Genomic DNA, 17,416 nt, shown 5'->3' with positions numbered 1-17,416 from the left:
GACCCGGGGAACTACAGGCCCGTCAGCCTGACCTCGGTGCCAGGGAAGCTGACGGAGCGGATCATCTTGAGTGCCATCACGCGGCACGTACGGGACAACCAGGTGATCAGGCCCAGTCAGCAGGGGTTTAGGAAAGGCAGGTCCTGCTTGACCAACCTGATCTCCTTCTACGACAAGGTGACCCGCTTAGTGGATGAGGGAGAGGCTGCGGAGTTGTCTACCTGGACTGTAGCAAAGCCTTTGACGCCATTTCCCACAGCATTCTCCTGGAGAAACTGGCTGCTCGTGGCTTGGACGGGTGTACGCTTCGCTGGGTACAGAACTGGCTGGATGGCCGGGCCCAAAGAGCGGCGGTGGACGGAGTTAAACCCAGTTGGCGGCCGGTCACACGTGGTGTTCCCCAGGGCTCAGTACTGGGGCCAGGTCTGTTTAATGTCTTCATCGATGACCTGGACAAGGGGATGGAGCGCACCCTCGGTCAGTTTGCAGATGACGCCAGGTCGTGCGGGAGTGTTGATCTGCGGGAGGGCAGGAAGGCTCTGCAGAGGGACCTGCACAGGCTGGATCGATGGGCCGAGGCCAACTGTGTGAGGTTCAACAAGGCTCAGGGCCGGGTCCTGCACTTGGGCCACAGCAACCCCAGGCATCGCTACAGGCTTGGGGAAGAGTGTCTGGAAAGCTGCCCGGCGGAAAAGGACCTGGGGGTGTTGGCTGACAGCTGCCTGAATATGAGCCAGCAGTGTGCCCAGGTGGCCAAGAAGGCCAATGGCATCCTGGCTTGTATCAGCAATAGCGTGGCCAGCAGGAGCAGGGCAGTGATCGTGCCCCTGTACTCGGCACTGGTGAGGCCGCACCTCGAATGCTGTGTTCAGTTTTGGGCCCCTCACTACAAGAGAGACATGGAGGGGCTGGAGCGTGGCCAGAGAAGGGCAACGGAGCTGGGGAAGGGTCTGGAGCACAAGGCTGATGGGGAGCGGCTGAGGGAACTGGGGTTGTTGAGCCTGGAGAAAAGGAGGCTGAGGAGAGACCTCATCGCTCCCTACAACTACCTGAAAGGAGGCTGTAGCGAGGTGGGGTCAGTCGCTTCTCCCAGGTAACAAGTGATAGGACCAGTGGATGGCCTCAAGTTGCGCCGGGGGAGGTTTAGACTGGATATTAGGAAGTTTTACTTCACTGAAAGGGTTGTCAAGCATTGGAACAGGCTACCCAGGGAAGTGGTTGAGTCGCCATCCCTGGAGATATTGAAAAGACATTTGGATGAGGTGCTTAGGGACATGGTTTAGTGGTGATCTTGGCAGCGTTAGGTTTACGGTTTGACTCGATCTTAAAGGTCTTTTCCAACCTATACAATTCTGTGATTCTGAGGTTGCAGAGAGGTGGTGTTGGTCTCTTCTCCCAAGTAACAAACAACAGTACAAAAGGCAACAGCCTCAAGTTGCACCAGGGGAGGTTTAGATTGGATATTAGGAAAAATTTCTTCACCAAAAGGTTTGTCAAGTGTTGGAACAGGCTGCCCAGGGAAGTGGTTGAGTCACCCTCCCTGGAGGTGTTTAAAAGGCATGTAGATGTGGTGCTTAGGGACCTGGTTTAGTGGTCAGCTTGCAGTGCTAGGTTAATGGTTGGACTTCATGATCTTAAACGTCTTTTCCAACCTAAATAATGCTATGAATGAGCCTAAGGCAAGCGTGTGTGTGTTTGTGTGAGAACAACAAACTTATCTTGGCCTTTTGATTAGCCTTGGAATAGGCAAGCCTTCACAGAGTCCAGAAAATGTCATTTTTCTTGCTGCAGTTGGCAGTGTGACTTCTTTGTGAGAACGCCCCAGGGAGAAGCTTGGATCAAGCCCTCCCATGCACAAGACGACTTTCTACAGACATCTATTCTGTCAATCCAGTATTAAGTGCATTTTAAAAAATTTTAATTTAATGCGGTAATACAGACCTCAGAACATTCTTTTTCTATATGGAGCAAAGCTGTTCTAGTCAGCTAGAGTCCTACAGCGCTATGCTGGATCATCAGCTAAATCGACTAGAGTCAACTTCCGAATTTAAGTGCTAACATTATAGCTCTAGATTTAAGCAAATTTTGTCTGACAGCTGGCCGATTGAGATGCTCAAGCTTTGATCTAGCCAACAGCAAAAGGAACAAAGCTCAGCATCCTGCATTCAAGACAATCGTGCTACACACCGTACACGTTTCTGAGTATCCAGGTGACTTGCTACCCATAGCTGACTGCTACAACGACAACATGGTCTCTGTGCCATCTTCCGCCTGCCTGCCTCAGCTATTTTGCTTCTAGAGAAACAAAAATAAAACCCCCAATTTCCTAATGCAGATAAATTGGCAAACTATTTGAATTGAACACAGCTACTGAAATAGTCACACTTGCAAGTCCTGCAATATTCTGTCCAGTTTAAGGAAGATGAAACCAGATTAACTGAATAGCTGATTTAATGCATGCTCTAAAAAAAATGGCAAGCATTTGATAAGCCCTGTAAGTAATACATCTTATGCACCTAAGACAAAACACGTTATTTCTTAGAGTAAAACTGATCTCTTCTTTATCCCGTGCTCTTATTAGAATAAGTAAAACCTCTACCTTTCAATTTTGAATCAAGCAGCCTGAGAATTAGTCACAACCAGTGTACTGCTTTCATATATTATAGTATCACCTCCTCTTGCTATTCACCGAAAAAAAAATATTAACGCGTTTACCTCTACAACTGTATTTCACGGATTCTTGTATTTAAGTCAACTAATACTTACGCACTCTCAATAACAAAGAGAGCATGGAACATGACTAGTAGATCACCAACAGTTCATTTATTGTGAAGATCAAAACGTTAACATCTTTTCACCTACAGATTCCAAAATCACATTCTAACACAAATAACTTGAAAATATTTAACAGGTCCATTATCTACACTAACAGAAACTGAAAGTAGAAAATTATGGTAAAATTTGGCAACAAGTCACAATCCACTGGGCTTCATCCACAAAGTCAGTTCTTAAAGCTCTAGGGCTACACTGTCCTGCAGACACTTGCTACTTGAGTTATAAAAAAACCAAAGTTAACACAGAAGCAAGGGTACTGTAGTTTTTTCTAACAAAAAGAACGAGAGCTTTCTTCTCACAGAAGCAGTACAAGTATTTATGTGTGAAGAGACTCATCCAGTCTGCTCCCAGCATCGGTGGGGACCAGGAAACACTTCAGCACAACGCAGAGTTATCAGAGTGATCTTATGCAGTTTACTGTACAAAGACAGTACAACAATTTGTTGACAGGCACAACAGTAACAAAAGCAAAACAGCTTTCAGTTCAGCATCTTCTAGCTCAGCGCTCACGGAACCATCTTCCAGTCTGGGAAAAACACTATCTTCCAACAATGCAAGGATCTTCAAGTGATTTTTACTTTTGAGATGTTCAGTAATGCAACCAATCCCTACATTTTCTTCAAACTCTTTCTTCCTTTACAAATGCATTTCTTCCACATCCCAGTATACTTAAGCAAACATTCTTTCTCTTGATAGAGCAGGTCAGCATTCTTGAAGCAAGTTCCCTTTGTACAGGCCTACAAAATTCTGTTGAGTTTCTCATCCACAGTGGATTACAATACTCATAATTGCATCCCTTACTAACTTGGCATTTTTAATATCTCCCCAGCTGGCACAAACCAGTTCTGGAATTAAAAAAAAAAAGACAGAAGTTCAAGAAACACAGTCCACAATTCCGAAGCCAAGAAACACTTGTCAAGAGAGACAGCTGTTTGCAGGAGCAAGCAAGATTTTTCTCCAAGAGACAGAGCTTCACATCACTGACACTTCCCTTTCCAAACAGTAAGCTTCAAGAATAAATAGAAACCCACACAGCAGAACCCTACCAACCAACACGAATACTGTATTGTTTTGGTCAAGGTCAAGACTGTTGACTAAATATATAGAGGATATAATTTATATAAGGGATTATCCTGTGTAATCTAGGCCACAACAGTTAATTCCATTTCACTGTACCATTAAACCTCTAGTCTCTCAAACTTCAGTACGCTAGACATATCATGTTACTCAAGATGTAACCAAGGTGATGCCTTTAGGCAGGATGTGCTTCCTGACCAACTTTTCACAAGAAAGCTTCTCAACTTGTCCAAGACATTGATAAGACACCTACAAGGAGCATCCGCTAGCACAGTTTAAAAAAACCTACACACCTAAAAAGCTTGAACAGTAGTTTTATCTTCAACACGTGGAAAGATTTTTTTCCCCATCCCTCATGACTGTGTTCGCTGAATTCAGCTCCATCCGTAGTTTACTCTGAACTGAAAACAGAGGGAGTTCGAAAAGCAGGACTACGGTATTTTCTGTGAATATAGACTAGACAGGAAAATGAAGTTACTCATTCTACAGCACTGAGGCTATGATCAATAGAACCCATTAATTCAATTCATTTTACAGATTGATTTCCTATGTTGTTTGCTAAGCATTTGTAATGCACACAACTGTTTATTTTTTAAAAAAACTTGATTTTAACTCCAATATAATAAACGAGTGTCAAAATAAAATACAGTTACAGAATGCCTAAATCAGTGGGTACAGATAGACTACGTACCTAATAAGCAACAACTTTTTGCAACCTAATAAGCACCACAACTTTTTTGGAAGTCAACTCCATTTTCATACTGAATGGTTACCACCCAATTAAAAAAAAAAACAAAAAACACACACAGACCTTTTCTTTACCTAACTCTTATTTGCTCTGTAGTTTGTCTTTCATTTCCCTTGAAATCACTACTGTAATTGTGACTTAAATACGTGAGCGTAAGAACCCAAAGCAGATCAAGTCAGAGAATGGATGTATAACCTCACACATTAATAACTCACCCACTGAATACCACAAAGCTACCATGGCACAGAAACAAGGCAACGCATAAGGTTCCCAGCTCCAGCAAAATGGCTAGTTCTACAGCGTCTTGGAGAAGTGCCACCTTTCATTGCAATAGAAACAAAAGAGTCACCAGGCCATGCAAAGATAAACCAAGCAATTCACAATGCTAGAGGCATTTCAGACTGAGGCAGATGTCATAGAGAAATAGTAAACCAGAGAATCTTCCTAAGGCATCATACACATACTAAATTAGCGAGATGAAACACATTATCTCTTCACTGCTAGAAAGAGTCTACAGAGTCTCACTCACATCTTCACATCCACGTGTAATCACCAGTGGACTCATTGACCATTTTTCATACATGAGCATGATCAAAACTGGATTAACTGGCTGGAATTAGTTGTTCAGAATATCCGATACGAATATATAAGGATATTACAATAACAATTGTCATTATCTCACCTCATCTTCCTTAGCGGTCTGCAAATACTTGTATATGTTTAAACTCTGAGTGTACCAAAGGAGCAGATATAGACCTATCTGGCATATGAACAACAGAGGACCAATAAACTCTCATAAGGGCGAAATATCTGAGATACGACCTGCTTATACCAATAAATATAATTTTAAAATATTTTAGGTAATACTATTTCCTTGGCACCTGCATGGGGGCAGGCAGTTCTTAAAGCTCTATCTGGTGCATGTTGAATGCATTTCAGAACTTCAATTTCCATAAAAAACATCTCTTTATTAAGACTGCTATCCAAATTATTTTACATTACTTTTATGCTTGGGATTCATTCGGTAATAATACTTTCAAACTTCATACTGTGACATTTGACAATTTAAAGAGAGATATTCAAACTTCTAAACAGTATAAGCAGCTTGATCATTTTAAATTAAGAAGCTATGCTGCAATGGCAACAGGATTCCGAGTATCGGAGTCAAGATAATCAAAATAATTTAATACCTCTCATACGTCTACTGTGTTTCAAGGCAGAGTCAGTCAACAGCGATAACTCTGAACAAGGCAGTTATTCATTAAATGGACCAGTCTGGAAGCCCACGTGGTTTTGGATTAGTCTCAAAAAAGGAAAACATTAGGACCCATCTACCACCTAAACCCAAAGATGTCCTTCAACAAAAAATTCCTCTTACAAACACAGCTATATAATTCAATGTCAGCTTAACAGAACAGCAAGTCAAAAGTAAGACGTAACATAGTCCGTTTGATGGGGACAATCAAACATTTCAAGAAAGCACAAAGCTAGGAGGGTAATACTGTAAATTCAAACCAAGATTGGAGGAACTTGAAGACATCTACATGACTAAACCGAATTAGATGCAGCACAGGATGTTTTCTTTTGATGAGTTCCTCTATGGTTACACTGCTTTTAGAACTACCATAACAATATAAGCTTTCTTTTCTATCTTCAGAGTGCCTAAGGAGTCTCTGGATAGCTCATTCTGAGAATAAATAATCCTCCTACTGCTTTCATGAGTTCTCATTAAGTAAAAGCCAAGTGATACTACATAAAGCGGTAACTCATCTAAACTGAACTCAAGGTGAAGGTCTCAACTCTACAGACACAGACCATGCTACTGAGCTCTATGGAGAGACAGCAGGGCTCCAAAGGATGCAATTACTTAATTTCCTTTTTTTTTCCAAAAGTTTCTTTTCCTGCACATCATGCACAAACCAGAACTGATCCCATGTCTAACGCTGACATGACAAATTTCATTCATGCTTCCTATTATTGTCTCATGGAACAGATGCTATATCCAAGTCAGGTCCTTATACATCTGTGTCAGCAGAGTAATTAAGTGCCTTATAGTCTTTAAGGATCTATTTGATCTATATCAGACATCGAGTGCAAAACTGAAGTACTAAGAAGAATCACCTTCTCCGGTGTTTACACCGCTGCAATCCAAAAGAGCACTTGGCTCTGTCAGAGTTCTTAAAGAGCACAGACCAAGCCCATGCACATTTAGCAGTTAGGTGAAGACTAGCTCCAAGTTTTGTTCCGCCATAGCTTGTCTCTCCGAAGAAACACTGCTTTCATATAGTTTCATCCAAGTAATTTAGTAATTCTCCGAAACAAAAAGAAGAAATAAATTGTTTAGCAACAATTTATCTAAATAAAAGCACATTCAGCTTTTCAACCTACAGGCATTGCAAAAGAACATAAGAACATGTCATATTAATCACTGACTATTAAAACTATTCTTTGTTTTATAAGAAAAGTGGCAAAATGCTGCAATAACAACTCATTAGAACTGCTACTGAAAGACAAAATGCACAGATAGAAATCACAGTCCAAGTAACAAATTAAAAAAATAGCAAGTAAAATGAGTCAGTACAACAGAACAGGAATTAAACCAAGAATTGGACCATTCCTATATATTAGCACATAACTCTTAGAGACATGCACATTAAAGTTTCAAGGCACCACAGGAACCAATTCACACATTAAAATAATGGGCTTCCTTCCCAGCTTGCATAACATACACATTATTCCAAATAAAGTCTCCTCAAGTCCTGGAATATCAGAATTCCTTTCATAGTTCTGTATATGGCAATCAAGGCATAGCGTATTACAGAAGTGATGCGGAAGAAACCATCACAGGGCCAGGACATTCCGAAGTCTACCCGTATCTCTTGTACAGACCTGTTGTATGACCTGGGGCAAATCCCTTCATCTTCCTTTGTTTCTCCAACTGCGTAACAACGACTCTCCCTAAGGGGATGCGATGTTCTTCAGATCCATACCAGCTTTGACACCTCTTGAAGAGCAAGATAAAAAAATGCTAAGAGGTGTTCACTCTCACATGAGTCTACATAATCATTTCTTCAGTATTTTCACTATTTGCATCACAAGTCGCAAGGCAGATGTAACGAGAATCAAGGCTAAGAAAAGACTATCATACCTTTACGGGGAGAATGCTCCAAGTTAGCTAGTTTTCAGTTCTGCAACACAGACTTAATGTTTTGTAACACCTGTGTTCTTGTTGCTCAAGAACAAAGCAGCATATCTTTTGCTACTCAAACCAAAAGAGATATTCCCCACTTAATTAAAGCAGACCCCTAGGATCAAGCATTTTTTTTATTTCCAGTTGTTAACCTGTACTTTTCTGTGCATTTGCCTCCACCCTGCTTCTGCTCAGAGACCCAGTTTCACAGCTGATACTACCCATATCCAAGACACTGCTACTAGTAACAAGTAACTAACCTAGACAAACGTCAGCAAGGAACACATGAATCGGAGGAGAAGGGAAAGGTTCCTACCTGCTTAACCAGTAGACAAACACCCAAGAGCCTGAAATCCATTCCCAAGACAACCAGGAAAGCAGGAGAAGAGGAATTCATCTTCCTTCCTTGTCAGCAGCTAGACAATGATGAAGAGAAAAAACAGAACCAAGCCCTTCAAGAGAACAAGGGTTTCATGTTCACTGCCTAACTTCTTATGCTGGAGAGGAAAACGCAGGACAAGCCATCTCGCAGCAGATGGCTTGCAGCAGAACGACACACCAGAGATGACATGACCTGCGTCAGTGGACTGCTGCTTAGCATCACTGGGATCAGCAAACTAGCCTCAGACTTTCAAGCTTAAGGTATTAGAAAAAGGCAAATATTCCCAACTTGTCAGGAAGCAGCTGTTCATCCAGTATATTAACAGCTTTTAAGCTAAACCTATAAAAACACATGAGGAAAAACTTCCATTCCAAAACAGACGCCTGCAAATCTAACCGTTTCTTAGAAAAAGGACAGCTTCTCAAGCAATCAAGTTACAATTAGGTGACTGACTAGGTCTGTGCTCCTGGTTAGTCCCAAATGCAGAACAAAGTTTGTTTACTAGAACCACCTGTTACGTGATACACTGACAGTCCACATTTTAGCAGGCATAGAGCATTCATAGTGTCAGTTAACACAGCGCTGCTTACAAACAGCAACTCATTCGACTGTGGTAACCTACCTATATAGACTATTATGGAGGAAAAAAATAGCCACAAAAAGTAAAATATAGCCCAAGGTTAAGAAATTAAACAGTTTCGAGAATGAAGACTTAAAAAGAACCTTGTAAACCAAAACAATGCCAGAGACAAGAAGCACAACCTAACCGATTACCTCAAACACTTACCCTCTGAACCTGAGGTGAAATCTATATAGCAAGACTCAAGACATTCATTAGACAGCATGTGTGCACCCATTTACAGCTAAAACAAACAAACATCTACAGCTAGAAAGATGTCTAAGTTCACACAGTTAACGTGTATATATTAAAGCACACTCAATCTTCCCAGATGCGAAAGCCAAGTAAGCCTGTAATTAGGCTGCTCTGTAGAGACCCAGTCCCATCTCTGGCATTAACTTCAGTTCTCCATGCAGGGAAGGACCGTACAAATAGTTATATACGGGTAACATACTAGTTATTCACTGACAGCTCTGATATTACGCTAACAAAAGCTCAGGGAAATAAACACACTCTTCCCAGAATCACTGATTTCTAGTTAACACCTGTCTGAAAATAAATTCTACTTTTATTAGCTGATGAAGTTTTTCTCTTCTAGGTTGACATGCAAAATACTGAGATCCAATCAAAAAAAAAAAAACCAAAACAAAACACAAAACTTTCAGTTGAACCAGCAAAACACACACACCCAAAATAAGATCCTGCGCAGCTTCTTTTAAAGCCAGGCCAAGTCTTCCACAGACAAAGCTAATACATCCTCTATTATTATGTGCTGCCTTACCCTTTGAGGGTGTCCAGGAGTTCCATAGTAAAAACACCTGCATGTGCACACCCTCTTTCATGACTCCTGTAACATCAGTCTACTTCATCAAAACACATGCGCAAGAAAAAAAGCAAGTAGATGGCACATCCATTTGTTACATCTGTCTTCCATCAAAATTTGGCAAAGGCAAGATGGCTTGAGTTTGTGCAACCTATTAACATGATACTGCTACCAATCAAGTTGCTTCTCCTATATAACCATCTGACTCTTGGCCACTATCCCCAAAACTCAGCTCAGAATTAATAGATTCCGAAGTACTTGCTCAGTATTTAACTACTTCTGGGCATACAGAAGTTAAATTGATAACATTCTGGAAAAAGAACGGAACGATTATGTGCAGTTAACAGAGGCGTAATATGACATGTTCATGTACGCTGCAATGCAGAAAGGAGTGTCCTTAGGAGATGCAAAGACTAATAACTTGTCAATCAAAAAGCATTAGAACACGTGTCCGTAAGAGCTGAACTTGGTCTTAGCTGTACAAGAGATACCTTTGTCAGCCTACAGATGTTTCCTAAGCTGTTGATTTCTCCATCTACGCAAGAGGCACACGACAGCCCTGGAGAGTACAGTGAGAATGACTGTTCTCCCAAAGTACCACCAAAGTCCAGTCGGTACACTAGTTATCTGACTAACAAAACTGAAGTTAAAGCAGTCATTTTGTGCGCTACGTTACATGAAAATATATTTTTACCCGCACATTAATGTAAGTCTAGGATCACATGCAAATGCCCAAACTGCTTCCTGGTTTGTTTTCTTTTTCAATACACAGAATACAGCTACATCCTGTAACAGGCAAAACAATGCTCTTGTTCCAAGTTGATAGCTGCCTTCATTAGGCTTGAAAAGCCCAAAGATAAAACCCAAGCACTACAGCACAGGCTCCCTATCTGTCATTACCCCGAGATCAGAACTTGGTTCAGCATTTCCCCACCTGACATTCTGAAGCTACGCTTCAAGTAAGGCAGCCATGCCTATTACTGGGACAGCGCAACAGCTTCACGTGTATTATATTATACTCTTTGCCAAAATGAAAACCAGAAAATTTCAAGTACTCGTGCTGCTTTTTTTGTCCCTTTATCTTTTGAACTCCAACAAACCATTTCTGCTACTCAAATATTAGCAAAGCAAAACTGTTTGCGACAGAGTAACAGGCTTGACCTTTGCAGTCATGCGTGACCGTATATGCACTAACGTTACGCCCCGAATAAAAATCGACATGACCAATCCCAACTCAAATTCCCTAAGTTATCTTTCCAGACAACCTTCCAGCTCATAATCCACCTGAACAACTGAACTACATTCCAACCGAAAATAAAACAATAGCTAATGCAAAGAGCAGCAGGTCACATGCTACATAACCACTAAACTAATAAAAAAACCAATAATGAACGTGTCAGCTTGCCACATATGAGGAGACTGCCATGCCACATAGTCATGACAGAAGTGACCCTGCACCAGCTGCATTCCTAACACCTACCACAAAAATCAGGTCTCCCCCTGTACAATCAGGACCTCAGAGTTAAGAAGTTGGTCCACACCACCTTTAAACGCTTTGAAGTACTGAAGTTAACAGATCCGTTACAATGGCAGTTCTCTCCATTTGCCTCTTCAGAACAAAGCACAACAGGTGAGCCACATCTTCACACGAGAGAAAGCAGTGCATGCTGTACAGCAGCATGCTTCAGAATTTACAGAACCTGCCGGAGTTCCAAATCCCCAAGGTAACTTACTCTAAAGACCTGAAAATCAGGGTATGAAATGTTAATTGAAATGGGGCTTAACAAAGCATCCTAGAAGGGCAAGAACAACCTTATGCACACCAGAAAGTTTGTCTATTTGGATTACTAATTGAACTGCTATTGCAAAGACACATAAGGTAGAAAAAAACCACCCACAACAAAACTTTGAAGACTATCCCAATTTTAGGACTGATTTGGAAAAACTTACTACACTTCCTTTCTGGACAATAAGCAATTCAACCTTCACCTCAGCTGTGATGTTGATCAAATTCTAAGACTCCCCTCTTCCCTTAGACAATCAATTGAAGAACCACCTCCAGGAAAAGACAATTGTGCTCAAAACTAAACAGCATGACCATCTACAAACGAACAGCACAAGATGTCACAGAACAGGACTTGGATTCCTCTCCATTAAAGTGCTAGTTTTCTCACGCCTCGACTGGAACAGTATGAAAATAAAAGACCAACTGAATAATACATGTCATCAGGTACTCGCAAAGACTGCACGCTCAATTTAGGTGCGACAGTGGAGCTTGCAAGAAGCTTATTCCTTCAGTAGTTTGCCAGTAATGACTCCAAGAGGCTGCAGCGTAGGATGGATTACAAAAAGAAGGAGAATGCATTTCCAATTTTATAAAGGGAATATTCGAGGTTTTCTCTTGTCCTCCCTACCGAGAGGTCCCCCTTCACAGAAAACTATGCTTTAACCATCATATTAAATAAATGAAGCAAACTTTCTGTGCTACAGAAACATTAATTAATTAACTTAAAAGCAATCACCACTTGAGTGGCTTTTTCCCTGCCTCTCTAGTCCTAGACCTAAGGTCACTTCAAAAAACAACAACTTCCTAAGATATAGCACCGGAAGGCTCAACACCACACAGCTCCAAACTCACCATTTTATCAGCTAGAACGATTTAAAAAAAAACCCAAAAAACAGTATAACCGCTATCACACAACTTCTTTCCACATATACTAGGGCAAAGGAAACAGAGGAAGTTACAGCACAAGAGCAGTGATGTGTCATGTTAAACCCCTCCTACCCAAAGTTTCAAGACACAGAAAAGCTGAAGAGTAGCCTATTGCCTTTTCTAAACACAGTGACACTACCTACCGCTACTTTACATACCCTCTGGGTACTTCTGGGCACAAGTTGCACAGGGTATCACCCAGTTTATTCTGTGTAAGTCTCTAGCATCTCACCTCCACTTTCATAAGCAATGCACTTGCTGGTGGGAGGGTTAAAATGGAAAAAACTGAACTGAATTAATAACAAGAGAGTTTTGCTTCCTCCAAATACAGTTAGCCTAGTCCTTCCCAAAAAACAAGGCTTTCAGGGGCAAGATCATAGAAATCATACAATCATTAAGGTTGGGAAAGACCTCTAAGATCATCTAGTCCAACCGTCAACCCAACACCTCTATGCCTACTAAACCATGTTCCTAAGTGCCACATCTACATGTTTTTTGGAACTCCTCCAGGGATGGTGACTCCACCACCTCTCTGGGCAGCCAGTTCCAATGCTAGACCACCCTTTCGATAAAGAAATTTTTCCTAATATCCAATCTAAACCTCTCCTGATGCAACTTGAGGCTATTTCCTCTCGTCCTATCACTAGTTACTTGGACCGACACCCACCTCACTATAACCTCCTTTCAGGTAGTTCTAGAGAGCGGTAAGGTCTCCCCTCAGCCTCCGCTTCTCATCACCACCCTCTTGTGCTATATTCACAGCACACCAGGCCAGTCCTCACCCGTAACTAGAGTTAACATCTGTATCATAGGCAAACAGTAAGTATCGGATAACCCTGTGAAATCCAGTTCAGTAAAGCTCACCCACAGCCAAATTAGCATTCCCAGTATGTGACAAAAAAAAAAAAGAAAAACCACCAACAAAAAACCCCCTCATGCCTGTTCCTAGGACACTATTTCTTTTACTTCAAGGTTCTTGGCTGAAGATGACTCCAAGTCCAGTAGCACTGGCCCAGTATCAGTTTACAACTACCTGCTAGCCACGCAGTACTTGTATCACAAAATAATAGAGTACCGCATCAGAACATGCAAGCTCCAACCCTCTTAACCTTCTCCAAAAAGTATAAACCCCAGATGGTCTAAGCTTTACATTCAATCATCTCCCTTCTTCTTTTAGTAGGGGACCAAGTGCCAGCTCATTTTTTTTGAAGCATTTCTAGCTTAATTAACAAGGAGAGGTATGAATTTCTGACTCTTTGGTGGAGTACTTCGAATGGGAAAAAATGTTTAGTCCCTCTATAGGCTGTTCCTTTAAAGTGGGGGGGGGGGGGGGGCGGGGGGCAGGATGAGGACAAACAACAGGGGAATACTGCCTGACATGGAGTTACCCCATGTCTCTGTTAGACTAAAAATAGTCTAATTAAGAAATCAGGAAGCATCCAGATATGGTACTAATTGTCCTGGACAACGAGTAAACAAGCAGCCTGAAGAAGCCCTTGAAACTGCGGTACTTTAAACACCAGATCAAGACATGCAGGACACTGAATGACAGTTTATAAGCTGTATCACAGGGGGAAAAACAGTACCTAGTACTACCTTTTTTTTTTTAATACAATGCAACAGCATATGCCCCATGATTACATTAGTCAATTCTGAACACAAAACAATGAAAGTGTATGATGATCATCTTTCCATGCCCACAAATAAGCTTCCAAACCAAGCCAGTCATGTTTGAGAGTGCAACTTGAGAGTCCACTGCACATTTCATGTACAGTCTCCTTTTTTGTTTGGTTTGATTTGGTTTTTGTTTTGTTTGGTTGGTTTTTTAACATCCATAACTGTCTCCTCTTGCTTTATCTGCACTCGTTAAAAACATACCCACAGACTAAATTTCACAACACTTAGCATGCCCACTTGGTCTGCTCATGGTACAAAGACAACTTCAAACCTGGAAAAATCTTTATTTACTCAGTTTAAACACACTAAACACCCCTAAGTCCTGCCAAGCAATCAAGGTAAGACAACTGAGCGTGTTCCAATGCCTACCCTTATAGTCTCCAGAAAAATTAGTTTTACTGCAGTTCTTATACTTCCATAACTCCCTTCTGTTTAAAGTCAATGCAAACAATGAGGTAGTATTGTCCCCATGTCAAGCCACAGCTTTCTACCTCCTCCTTATAAAGCAACAGTTTTGGGGAGTTGGTAATTTTTACTTAACTTTTAACTCTTCATGACCTTAACTGTTTTGCATTGACGTTTGAGATTAATTTGAAAGGATGTTTCATACATTGTCATGTCCAGTTTGCTGCCATTTCTGAAATGGAAAGTCTTTTTCAGTATGGAGTCACCGTAACTAGAGTTCCCTGCGCACCATCTGTAACCTTGAACAGAGAACTCTCCATTTTTTTGTCAGATCAAATTTTCCCAACTTCAGCTGCATTGCACATACTCTTGTTCAACAAAAACATATAAGGAGAAGGCCTTCACTCTGCCTGTACGCGGAATAAATGACTGATACTTCTACCATCCCTTCGAAATGGGTAGGAACTCATTTTCTACATCAAACCTTAACCCAAATTGATTCTTTTTTCAGCATCTCTGAAAAATAAACCTTAAACCCAAATATTTCCATCCAACAACATACTGACCATTCGGTTATGAAGGCTAAGAAGTCACCAGGAGAGAGGTGTGCTTAAAACAAAAGAAACCTTCTAACAGCCTACTAACTACAGCACTTTAACCTTTATACCTACTTTACCACAAAAGGATGTAGTCGCTTTAGATAGCGTTATACATACTTACACAAAAGAACTAGATTATAATGCTGCGTACTTTTGCCTTTCAAACACTGCAATAAAACAATATTGTCAAAGACTACAGAAAAGCCTTTTGAGGACAACATCTGTATCACCACGGGAAATCTACCAAAGATTTATTACTGCAGCCTAACGAGGTAGTTACAACTTGAGCCTTCTGGCACCACTACTGCTACTTGCTCTAGTTACCATGAGTTTAAGGCCTTTGCAAAACCAAGAGCTAGCTTCCTAAGACATCTTGGATGCCAAATTTGGAAGGGGTGGGGGGGTGGTGTGTTTAAACAGCTTGAAGCTGACAGACATATAACACTATTAATTCTAATAGCTACTAAAAAAGCCTATCCATACCACACCACTGCTAACAGAACATTGCACATCCATTCTGAAATAGGCTTGTTATGTTCATTATATTCATTACCTTATTAACAAAGGTTCGTGACACAACCTATAACTCTGATATGAGCCTCAAAGTAACTCGTAAATGGTACTTCATCAGCACTGAGTAACAGGAACTACCTGACAAGCCTAAGAGCCTCAGTAAAACTGGGTTTCAGAAAATGAAAGAAGAAAAAAATGCCTTACGCAAAGGGACTAGGGAGAAAGAAAAAAGTTTGTTCCCCCCTGCCCGCCAAAGAAGAGGATTATTACGCAGGGGATTTATCAAGCGTTAAGTATTAATAATAGATTGCAATATGGCTAATATAACATAAATAACACACAATTACTATTAATTGTTACTAAGTCAAGGCAAAACCTGACTGTCAAAAAGCAATTCCTAGACAAAAAGCAACTTTTTCTTGCATGAACTGTTGTGGTCAGTTAGGAGTACCGGAGTGCCACTAGAACACAGGCACAGGGACCTTCTCGCCAGTCACCACAGGGCACACCTCTGCTCCCCACGGGGCACGCTGTTAACCCAGCTGCTCCCCGACAGCCCGGGGAGTTGTAAGAGTATCCTTCCCCCGGCTCCCTCATTTCCCTGCTACCTCAACCGTGCAGTTATGCCACCTGCTATTTTCTTCTCCTCTGAGCGTTTTTGGGTCCTCCCTACTGAATACTTCTGGTGTTCGCTTTGAAGACTTTTCCCAAGACGCAGCAGATTTACACTGCCCTGACCCTTATCAGTTCTAGTCCCAGGCATCCATATTTAAGACACCACATTAAAGCTGTAGAAAACTTTCTATTTCAGTCTCAAAAGTAAGGAAGCCAATTTGCACAACACTCAACTGTTAAAATTCTTACTCCCCCTGCCCCCAAGCCCTTAAGGTCTATGAATTTGTTTCTGCAAGCTACAGAAGAAGAAAAAAAAAAGAGGTGATCTATTGTGACTCTTAAAACAGCACATTATGAGAAAACTTTTAATAATATGCTAAACTGAACCAAGCACCATGCCATTTTTCTCCTTTCCAGTACGTATATGGTTTTTGTGTTACCTCTTCAATTTGCTCAGGAGCCTATTTCCATAATTTTTTTATCAAGTCTCTATCATGCAACTAGCTCTGCAGAGAAATGACCTTCTGTCAGACCACAATGACTTCTCAGGAGCTCTCAGCAAGGACCACTCATATTTTAGGCAACCAGGTATGCAGTTGGCTAAACCCTGACCTCATTTTCATAAGCCCAAGACAAAATACTGTGTTCTAAATATTAAGTACCAATTCCACTCTTCTACTAAAACTTTTTCCAGATAGCAATGAAAATTTAAGTACCAGCTATACGTTTCTATTTTAAATAGTAATAGTATATGCATGTACTTGTTAAAACCGCATTTTAAAACTTCATCAAGAAATGCACCTAAGCAATGAAAGTCTACTAGTACATTTATGCAGAAACTAGTCTAAGCAATACACAGACATAACAATGACAAAGTTAAATTATTTTACCCGCAACATCCAAAGCTGTGTGTGGTAATGCTGCGACATTCAGTAACTACAAAGTATACCGGACTAGCCCTGTGCTCAGTGACCTAGGAAGTGAATTATACTTCATGCATTACAACATCGGCTGCCACCAACTACGAGAGATCAATACTGCGCTGTTTCACACACACACATGCAGATTAAAACTCAAATATGGCTGTTCTGATGATGGCCCATGCCAGCGTCTATTGAAGTCATACTACCAACAAAGTCCAGCCAATTCCATGACTGTCTGAATTCACGCAACTCCTCGAGACCCAGTGAACGTCCAACGACATAAAGTGCAACCTAACG

At 41.2% G+C, this 17,416-nt stretch overlaps 1 protein-coding gene across 3 annotated transcripts in view; it reads right to left on the bottom strand.

The window, feature by feature from the left end:
* Window positions 1-17,416, bottom strand: part of BMP2K (BMP2 inducible kinase) — a 67,802-nt gene that overhangs the window by 49,357 nt on the left and 1,029 nt on the right. The window lies entirely within an intron of this gene.

The sequence above is a fragment of the Ciconia boyciana genome, chromosome 5 (genome assembly GCF_034638445.1).
Source record: "Ciconia boyciana chromosome 5, ASM3463844v1, whole genome shotgun sequence".
Lineage (NCBI taxonomy): Eukaryota > Metazoa > Chordata > Aves > Ciconiiformes > Ciconiidae > Ciconia > Ciconia boyciana.
Note: the sequence above shows the minus strand (reverse complement) of the source record. Positions and strands in the feature narration are given on the sequence as shown.